At 40.6% G+C, this 10,625-nt stretch overlaps 1 long non-coding RNA gene across 1 annotated transcript; it reads right to left on the bottom strand.

Annotated features, from left to right (window-relative positions):
* Positions 1–200: 200 nt before the first annotated feature.
* Positions 201–10,366, bottom strand: LOC137474105 (uncharacterized). The gene is made up of 2 exons (XR_010999152.1): positions 10,181–10,366; positions 201–608 (listed from the first exon to the last, which is right to left on the bottom strand). It is a non-coding gene; the product is annotated as an uncharacterized lncRNA (long non-coding RNA).
* Between the last annotated feature and the right edge of the window lie 259 nt (positions 10,367–10,625).

Genomic DNA, 10,625 nt, shown 5'->3' with positions numbered 1-10,625 from the left:
ATAAGTGCTTGCACACCTCATTTTTCCACTCAGGGGAACCTGTGAACCAGGGAATCTATTCTCTTAGAGGTGCAATCCGGCTGGTGACTTCTATGGGGAAGAACAGGCCACGGAGCAGCAAGTGTTCCCCACCCCCTCTGACGACAGTTAATCATTTCAGCTCATAACCTGCTCACGAGCTAATACAGGCTTTAAAATGATTGATGACTCATATGCAAGTGCTTTTTATTGGGGTAGGTATAGTCAGGGGACTGTTAAGGAAAAATAGAAACTCCTACTCTGCTCTTAGTCTCTTGCTGTTCTCAGTTTTCTCTATTTCTACAGACTCAGAGCAATGCTGGGACAGCATTCCCTCGTCATCAGTGATACTGTATGTCACACTGATCACCATGTGTTTAAAATAATACAAAAAATGGGAAATCAGAATTAAAATAAAGTCAAAGCCAGGTACCTCATCAGATTCTGCTTTCTGTGACTTTTCCTGTGATGTTAGGTGTCCCAGCTGGTCTGTTGGCATGGAGTGTGAGCCAGTGGGGTGGCAGGCAGTGAGCACTGGAAGCAGGGGGGAATTCAGAGTGTTCAGAGGAAACAGGGCATGTGATCAGTTCCTGGGAGAAAAAAGCCACAGCTATTTTGGTGGGTGCATACGGCCACATGGTTTTCTCTAGTTCCAGCTCTTGTGCAGTAATGTTTGTATTTACCTACATTTAACAGCTGACCTTTTGAAAATAATAAGCCAAACCACGAAGCAAAAGGTTGCCTCATCATTTTCAGTTCTTCATGCTGCCCAAGATCCCACCTAAGTAGAAAGTAATGGCCTTCTAGGACTTGACTGAATGCCACTGCAATAGGCATGTGGCCTTTCTCTGCCCTTTTCCTGCCAGACTACAAGAGCTGAATCAGTTTAATACATGCTGCCACAGACAATTTATATTTTGTATTTGTTCAAAACAAGAAGTCATAGTTGTGTAAAGCAACTGTTAAAATAAAAAATAAAAAATTCCTGTATTGAGACACATTATATATTGAACTTAAGCTTCCACCATTTGATTTCTAATTCAACAGCCAAAATATATAACAACCTCTGTGATGGGAATTGATTTCCATATGATGGGTTTTATGGAGCAGTAAACATTATACTGCTCAGGTAATTCAACGCAGCCATCCATAGCATTCCCTTTTGCTTTGCACAGCCCATATACTGCTCACAGTGTACCATGTTAACAGATAAGAAAATGCCAGCTAAATAAAAGTCATTTTTTCAGTGTCTCACTTTTGTGGGTTCTAGTGCTTGCAGTCTTCAATTTGGTCACTGTTTACATTGTTGAGCTTTAAGTGGAGATTATCTTGACAAAAGCCTTTTTATGTCTGAGGGTTTCCAATTTTTTTTGTTGAAATACCAGATGTCACCCTCAGACTTCATATATTCTTTCATTCTAATCAACAGCAGACAAACTTTGATCTAACACTGGGCACTGAGGTAACATTTTCTCTGTGCTGTGTGCTAAAGATCATTATGAAAAACTGTCAGTAAATGCCTGACAGCTTTATTTCTACTTGGTAATTAAAGGGCCTGTCTTGTTTTCCAAATGGCTCTGGAAAAAGTTACACCTTTTTAGCCAAATGTATGCCTTATTACTCCTGCTGTTTAAAATAGTTTTTGTTCTGTAAGAAGGGAACCAACTCCAATTATTGAGTGGGGGAGGAGTACTGAGTGGAGCAGGTATTCCTCTACCTATTTTAAGTAAATTTACTTCATTTCTCATGAAAGGAGCCTGCCTATAGGTAAGGTAGAGGTAAACAATTTTCCAGCAGTTGAGCTAGGCAATAAGCCTTTCATGTGTGAGTGAAACCCACCAGAAGGTACCAACTGGGAAAGGCAGAGAAATATTTCTCCATTTGTTCTGAACTGCTGTGTTCTCAAATCCTTGCTGCTATAAAAAGTAGGTCATTATTACAATTTGAGGTGAACTGTGTTGCTTTCAATGTCCCATGTTATGTCATATTTACAGTTTGGTGTGGATTTACTGTGGGGCTGTTGAGAGCTGTGCCCTGTGTGATAAGTTGTAATGAGGGAGGATCTGCTCTTCAAAATAGCCTTTATGTGGAGAAGATACTGCTAGTGGATTGGGAAGGAATACAGTGAATGACACTTCCAAATTGCATTTCTTCTATAGAGGCAGTGGAAAGCAATGTTAAGAAAGACCGAAAGTCATTTCAGAACAATTTTGCCCTGTATGGAGTCAGTGGAAGAAAGCATTCCAACACACAGTAAATTTTAATCACATTAAGAAAGTGATTAAGGATATTATTTAATGCTGTCCTTAGTCAGGACTAATATGTGTTCATTTAAATAAAAAATTCTGTAAGCTCAGACAGAATGCAAAAGTGAGGGCAAACCCCAGTTTGATAAAAGATCTACAGGCCAGGCAGCCTTCCAGAGGGCAGGCATTCTCAAATGTCACTGCAGTAAAGAGATGGAAAATATTTCCTGGATGCACCAGCTCTGTAAATGAGTTAGCCAACTCTGGGAAAAGCTGGGCTTATTTTTGCAGCAGATGGGGGGAGAATAACTATATCTATGGAGCAGGTAAACTCAAATGCAAACATATTTTTGTATTTTTTAGAAAATTTACAGACTGGAACCAGAATGGCAGTAACTGAAATTGCTACAAATGCAGCTCAGTGTGCTGAGTTCAGTGAAGCTACATACAGCTAATCTTGTAAGTAGCAGGGTAGCTACCTGCCATCATTCCATGAAAATGTTGGAGGGGAGCATAAGGTCTGGCTGAGCTTGTTTCTTCAGCCACAGGATAATGTATTTCCATTAACTCTGCTCTGCTGTACCTGACTGGGATATTTTATTCCTTTCAGTAGGTTTTTGCTCCTTAAGCTTATTCATGTGCTTTAAAATACATGCTTCTCTGATTCTCTTGGTCTGTACTTGCTTTACTAAGAAGTGCTGGATACTGGTACTAATACCATCACTGAAATAAGCTTGATCTCATGAGTACTGGATGATTTGAAATAGTGATACTGAATAAATACATGTTTGCTACTATTGTCTTTTCTGAGAAAAACATCTTTCTAATATCAACTTTCTTATGTCCCAGTTGAGTTATTTTAGTAAGGTCTACCTTTCTAGTTCTCTCTGTCTGTTGTTTCAAATATATCAAAATAACAACACTATAGCCAATTATTTAGCTACAATCTTTTCATATTTGTTTTTCCTACTAATAGTCTTGAAGTACAGATTTTATTTGCAATGTGCAGCTTATTTAACAAAGCCAAACTCTGTTCAGATAAAAATACCCCCATGTAAAATTTTCAGCTCTCCTGCCTATGGAGGCAGAAAAGGCAGTTTCATAATCGTTGATGGCCTGAAGCACTTGATTTCTGATTATTAGTCAATTTGTTAACTCTTCTAATTCAAATATGCAAAAGAGTGAGTAAGCAATAAACCATTTTAAATCAATCCATCTGGCAGTAGGTAAAATAGCTATAATAAACAGCATGTTTACAGAGCACATTTCCTACTCAGTCTAGTCATTTGCAGGATTCAGGCCATGGATGTCACAGGTTGTCTAAGAAGCATTAGATGCGAGGAGCTGACTGGATGTGAAAGGGGATTTGGAGGATAATTTATGATGATGGATGTTTGCTGTTTATGCACACTTCATTAGCTAAGTCAGTCCAGCTGGCGCTGCTGGGACTTCTCTGCTTTCCCTGCTGCCACTGGCCGTTTGCTCTGAGTTCATAGGTGAGGGAACACAAACATATGCTTGTCAATGTATGATTTTTTAAATGATGATGTTGTTGTTTAACATCAGCTGGCAACTGGGCCCTGCTCAGCCGCTTGCTCGCTCACCCCGGTGAGATCAGGAAGAGAATCAGAAGGTAGCAGCTTGAAAAACTCATGAGTTGACATAAAAACAGTTTAATAGGGAAAACAAAAACCACACACGCAAGCAAAGCAAAAAAGGAATTAATTTGCTGCTTCTCGAGGGCTGGCAGGTGTTCAGCCTTACAGGAGAGCAGGGCTCCATCACACAGAACAGTGACTTGGAAGATGAATGCCATTGCTCTGAATGTCCACTTCTTCCTCCTTCTTCCCCCAGACTGATATACTGAGCATGATGCCATATGGTGTGGAAAATCCCTGTGTTCAGCTGGGGTCAGCTGTCCCAGCTGTGTTCCCTCCCATCTTCTTGTGCAGCTCCAGCCCTCTCTCTGGTGGGGTGGGGTGAGAAGCAGAAAAGGCCTTGATGCTGTGTGATCATTGATCAGCAATAGCTACAACATCCTGGTGTTACCAGCACTGTTCCCAGCCCTATACCAGCTACTACGGAGAAAATGAACTCTATTCTAGCCAAAAGCAACAGAGATGATTGAGGAAGGAGTGAGGTGTCTCTAATGGAGCTCTTAGAATTTCCCATTCTCTATAGAGGCTGAAAGGGATATATTGTAGTATTTCCCTCTTCTGCAGGCACAGCAAACGCACGATCTATTGAGTTTCTGTTTTAAATATGGCAATTTTATTTTGACTTGATATACTCTGGGATCTAACAAGATCCTGAATTCACTCCCAACATGAGAAGCTTTGTATTTGTCTCAATATCAGCAAAATGTCTTGGTATGATGAATTTGGATTGCTTTCAATGGGAACACAAGTCTTACTAAATAATACCAGGATTTGGCTTTGTGTATGAAAAATTATTAGGTGAATCAGTAGTAGCAGCAAAAGCAACTGAATAGCTATCTGAAAAGTAAAAACATGAAGTGCTTTTCAATGATCTTGAACACAACAGCTAAAATCACACCAAGCTAACAGTTACACTACAATTGTGGCAGCACACTGTTTAGCAAGGATGAGCCAATTATTTTGCTTTTTGAACAATGAATAACACCAATTTTTTACAGTTACAGTCAAATTCCTTGAGTAAATATAGATGGAAGTGTTCATACATGCAGCAACAAGATCATGTACCCTTCAGACTTTTAATGACAAAGGACAGATAATTTTCCTACATTTAGTAAGAAGAAAGTAACTAGGTTGATGCTCACATTTTATTTTGTATTTGTGCATATAGTGTTATTTTATTTCTATTATGGGCCTTGTGAGCAGACAGCTACTTCCTTTCTTCTGTGAGCTGTCTCATAGCTTTAAATTGACATCTCCTGGAGGAGAGAGACAGCATGTGACATGTGTACAGAATCCAAGACTGATAAGGGTATGCTGGTATGCTGTTATTCATTTTAATAACTAAGAAGGAGTGAAGATTGACAGTTCAGTCACTCATTAATAAAGACTGACTTTATTCCCATTCATAAAACAGCTAGTCAGATTTTAAAACATTTAAAAACCATTATTATTATTATTATTATTATTATTATTATTATTATTATTATACTTAGTACTTTCCCCTCATATGAAAGTTTAAAAAAATCATTGTCAACAAACAGAGTTTGAATTAATCTGAAAACTACCCCAAAATTACTGCTCTGTTTCAGTTGTTGGTGTTTTTTCAGAAATATAATTTCTGCTTACAGTCTGACAAGAGGCAGGACTTAAGTAAATGCTCACTGTAGTTAAACATGTTGTTAAACCTTCACAGAGCCACAGTACTAATACATCATTCTAGACAAGAGAGGATCAAACTAGGTTATGTAACTTTTCATTTGCCATGGATGGAGGTCTCTGGCTCACCTTGACTGAATTAAAACATTAATGAAGAGATTAATGCGCATTCATGCACTGTGAAGGATTTGACAGAGCACACCCAAGCCTTGTCCCATTGGTCACTGAGGGAAGTTGAAGCTGACTGTGGCTTTTGCAGGCTACCAGGGTGTAGCTTCTGTGAGAACAGCCTGGACACTCCTCTGGTGGGGTGGGCAGGACCAGCTCATGGAAGAGAAAATCACCACATAAACCCAGCCTCAACATGTGTGCAGGGTAAAGGAGGCAATCACACAACCATGTAAAGTCTTTTCCTCTGTTAGCACTATTCTTCTTTCAATTCCTTTGAAGACCTCTTCAAGCTTTCCCTCCCAAAGCAATGTTTAGTTAGATTTGAACAGTTTCACACCCATTTCTTTCCTTGATTGCACTGTCAAATTAGATTGATTTGTCAGTTTGTCTTATTGTCTGTTCATGTTCTACAATAAGATGTCAATATCCCAGACCTAAGAAGCTCATACGGTTTTTTTGGCAGTGAGTCACATTTTCTATTGTTTGGCTGTGAAATTTGTTGTTCTCATTCTTCTGTTGACTGGTTAGGTGAAGGGCAGATAAAGACAATCTTGTTATTTAAAAAAAACCCACCTCTTGCTTCAGCTGATTGGGTGGAGAGATGGTTTTGTTCCCATAGCAACATTTTGCATCCAAACCTGCAGAAATGAGGCTGGCTACAGGCATTTCAAACATGCTGCTTTAAAGAGCAGGTTGTACTCTACAATGTGTTTTCATTCAGTAAACACCAGAGGGGGAAAAAAAACCCCAGCTTTGCATCCAATATGTGAAACTGGAGCCTGGTGATATTTGGTGTGCTCTGGGGCACCCCTTGAACTGTTCTCGTAGAATGCTCTGTACTATCCGGTGTCTGGACACCAGAACTTTAAGCAAACCAGTCAGCCCAAAGCTCAGATGCCACTTTTGTAAGAGTTCTTTTACTTGCAGTGGAGTCAACACCACTGAGCAAGATGTTTGGAGGGAGCTTGCTGATGGGCTGAGGAAGAGTAAAACCCAAGTGGGAGGTTGTACCTCAGAGAGGTAGGGCAGCACTAGGGGATGCGCTATTGGATTCTTGCAGATAGGATGAAGGAAAAAAAAAGTCTTTCCCAATACAAGGAGCTGCTGAAGTACAACACTACTGGACAAAGATTGGAGGATAAAAGTAATATATGTTCTGGGCTTTTTCACCCTGTAAATGTTGATCATACAGTAGCAGTGGTAATTTTTGTGGGAATTGGACTTCAATGACAGAGGGACAAGACAAGGAACATATTTTGCTTCAGGACTTTTGGTTCATTTGTGAAAAACTGGAAAATAAGGACAGGGCAGAAGAAATTTCCAGTAGTCTTTAGGGAAGATGATACAAACTGGCCCTACCTCTTTGGCTGCCATCCAGCTGTGTTTATCCAGACAGAACCTCTCAATCAGCACAAGTCTTGTTCAGGCAGAACTGGAAGATTCCATGTATTTATCCAGGATTTCACTTTGGCAGGTAAACAGCTCAGTGAGACAGTACATGTCAGAAGCACAGTGAAAATGTCCAGGAAAAAATTATTAATTCCTCCAGAAGGACAAAACTGCCAACAAAATGCATACATAGATGAATTGTTAGAGTATTTTAAGAATAGTATATTATATTAGTGATACTTTAATGGGAAATTGCATCACCTTTTCTTCATGTTTGGCTTTGGGCACTGAAAAGCAAAGTATGACATTAAGAATAACAAAAAGTTGGTGTTACTGGCAAATTCCTTAGTAGGAACAAGTTGAGAGCACTATAGTGTAGCATCATTCAGCTGGTAATGTAAAACTGTAAAATTACCCAAATATGAGAAGGCAGCAAACTGTTACCTAAAGCTTTTTGGAGGGAAGGAAATGCAGACAGATTGATTTGAGAATTTTTGTGAAAGGAAGACACCAAAAAATATGAGTGAAAGTCAGAGGAAATAAGAAGCAGGTGTGTTCATGCTGAATGCTGGTTATTCTCCAGTTATCCAGACTTCATCTGAGCATGGGGTAGAATTCCCACCAATCATATTCTGATTAAGTGGCATTACTCTATGTGGCTGAAGCTCTTTGAAGATAAGCAAGCTAACACATGGTTTTGTCAAAACAAGGTTGAAAATAATTATACAATTCTTGTTGGTCATAATTTTTATTAGAGGGTTTTTGGAGGAGGAAGTATGTTTTTGTACATGGACAAAACTGCAGACAGTGGATCAATTCCACCAAATCACACATGACTTTGTGTCCTGACTTCCTCTGAAGATGTCTGGTATTGAACAAGCATGGTAAGTGGGCTAAAATTGTAAGAGAAAAGGGGCACACAGACTGATGTCAGAGTGAGTGTACCAATGAGGAATATAAAGTTACAGCAGCAGAGGGGCAGGAGAACGTGGGTGCCAAGGGCTATGTACAGTCATAACAATGGATAAAAATCAGCAAAAAACACCACAAAACCCAAAACCACAGTGATGGGATGAAAGAGTGGAAACACAAGCAGTCCTGAGACCTGAAATGATGTTATCTCGGACAAGACAAGACAAGTCAGTAAATTTAATTATTTGCTGTCGTTTTGCCAGATGGCCTGGAGTTGTAGCAAAAATCCCTACCTGCCACATTTCTCGATAGCTCTGGATTCCAAACTTTTCATCTATCTTAAAATGCTTATATTTTCAAAATAAAGAGATGTACTTAATTTTTTACAGGTCCAGAAAAAAAAATGCAGAGGTCAGCAGTGGAAGGAGACAGAGCAGTTACGAGAAAGTAATTTAAAAACATGCACTGAGATGAGTTATCTAACACAGCCTTGGACACCAGGATCCATCTCCAGGGCAAATGCTCAGCCCTGAACTGAGAACACAGAAGCTCTGGCCTTGAGATGGGAACCAGAATTCACAACCTCTTGTTAGGAATCCCAAGGAGGTTGTTCTCTGAAAAATCTCTTTCTGTTGCTGACTTTGGATAGTTTCTGGCTTATCAGGAGATTAAACCTGTTCCAAAGCATTGAATCCTACTAATGGATAAAAAGCCAAAGTACCAAACACAGATGTTTGGAGTACTCTAAGAATTCCATACATGTAATTTTAGCATTGCAACACCTAAATCTTAGGATTTCAACTCTTTTTAAATCACACTCTTAGATTTTCTTCTGAAAAGAAGTCATTTTAGAGCACATATATTTTCTTGAGTGCAACTGCAGAGAAAACAAGCTAAATAACTAGAGAAGATTCCCCTACGTCTATGGTCTAGGATTATTGCTGATGTTCTTATTTTTTGTTATTATCCCATTTCACTTATTAGTAAAGTAGTAGTTGTATCAAGCTTATACAATCAAACCTCATACAAGCAGGACATGTGCAATTCACTGAGGAATGTCTGGAAGAAAGGAAATCTGTTTGAGAGTCTATCACAGCCGAGGTGACAGAAGGTACATGAAGAGGGATGTGTCTCAGCATTTTACACTGGGTAGTGGCCAAGACTGCAGCAGGCAGTATTCTTGGAAACACCACTGGTTTCTGTGCATAGTCATCTACAAACTAGACTCTGAAAACATCCTATTGTACATGTAATATGGACATTTTGACAAAACTCAGGGTTCTTCATTTTCAGGAGACAAAAGAAAGGAAAAAGGCAATCTGAGTAAGTGAATTGGAGCACTACTGAAGTCTGTACAATCAGACCAGAGAGACCAGAAGGACCTAACAACCAGCATCAGGAGACAAAAATCAACATGCTAAAAGTAGGACAGCAAATCTTAGCCCAATAGCTGACACTGACCATGACCAACATAACAAACTGCTAGTCACGCACATTCCACTCAAGTGACAATCCCACCGTTTGAGTCCTTAAGGCAACATTGTGTTGAGTGACACCATATACCACAAGATCAAAAGCAGCAACGTTTGACTCAGCATCACAAACGTGATGGCCAAAATTTGATGGCCAAGTACTCTTGGCTTGCTGCTCTCCATGACACAACGTTACAAACTTAATAATAATCTACCAGTGAATATTCTCTTGCTTCAGCTAAAGTGCTCCTGTCAAACTAAGTTCAAGTGAAAATGTGATGACAGTTTTCCCTAACTTGTCTGCTTTTTATTTGTTAACTATCTTGCTAGAAATTAATTTCTGTGGGCTGCTATATGCTCACAGGACTGAGGTTTCATGAAAAGTTACTTGACGAATGTACCAGGACACAGAGAAAACTTGAAATAATGGTTTTGCCCTAAGATAAGACACATCCTTCAGAATCTGAAATGTGTGGTCCTGTCCTCCATAGACACAGCACAACCTGCTGGTCTGCGTTTGGCTGCTCGGCACACAGGCTCACCTGGTATGTGCAGGTGTAACATGCCACGATTCACCTCCACACACCTGACAGCAGGAGCCCTGGATTCTTGCATTTAACATTATTACAGAAAGTGTATAATAATTAACAATAAATACCTTTCGAGATCGGATTCTATTTTAACTTGGGAACAGCTTGTCACTCTCATGCTGTACTACAGCTTTCAGGAAAAGTAAATTGCTGCTGGAATGTGTGTAATTTGCTTTGGGTGAGATTGCTTCGTTACGAGAAGCTGGAGCACCGTGGGGTTCGAGCACCAAAAGCAGCGTGGTCCAAGTAGCTTCCCACGGTCGAACCACGCATCCAGCACCTCGGACCATCCAGCCCGCCGTCTCCTCGCTCCCCAGAGGGAGCAGCCCCAGCCCTGCCCTATTGTGACCCGGACCGGCCAACGCGGCGCGGCTGAGTAGCGAGCGCGCTGCTTTCCGCGGGGGCCTCTCCACGGTGCTCCGGGCGCCCACGCGGCGTGACAAGGAGCCGCCCGAAGCCGGGCGCCCGCTCCGCGCCTCTCCCCGGCCGCGGACCCCGCCCGCTGCCCGGGGC

Source organism: Anomalospiza imberbis, chromosome 5, assembly GCF_031753505.1.
Source record: "Anomalospiza imberbis isolate Cuckoo-Finch-1a 21T00152 chromosome 5, ASM3175350v1, whole genome shotgun sequence".
NCBI lineage: Eukaryota > Metazoa > Chordata > Aves > Passeriformes > Viduidae > Anomalospiza > Anomalospiza imberbis.
Note: the sequence above shows the minus strand (reverse complement) of the source record. Positions and strands in the feature narration are given on the sequence as shown.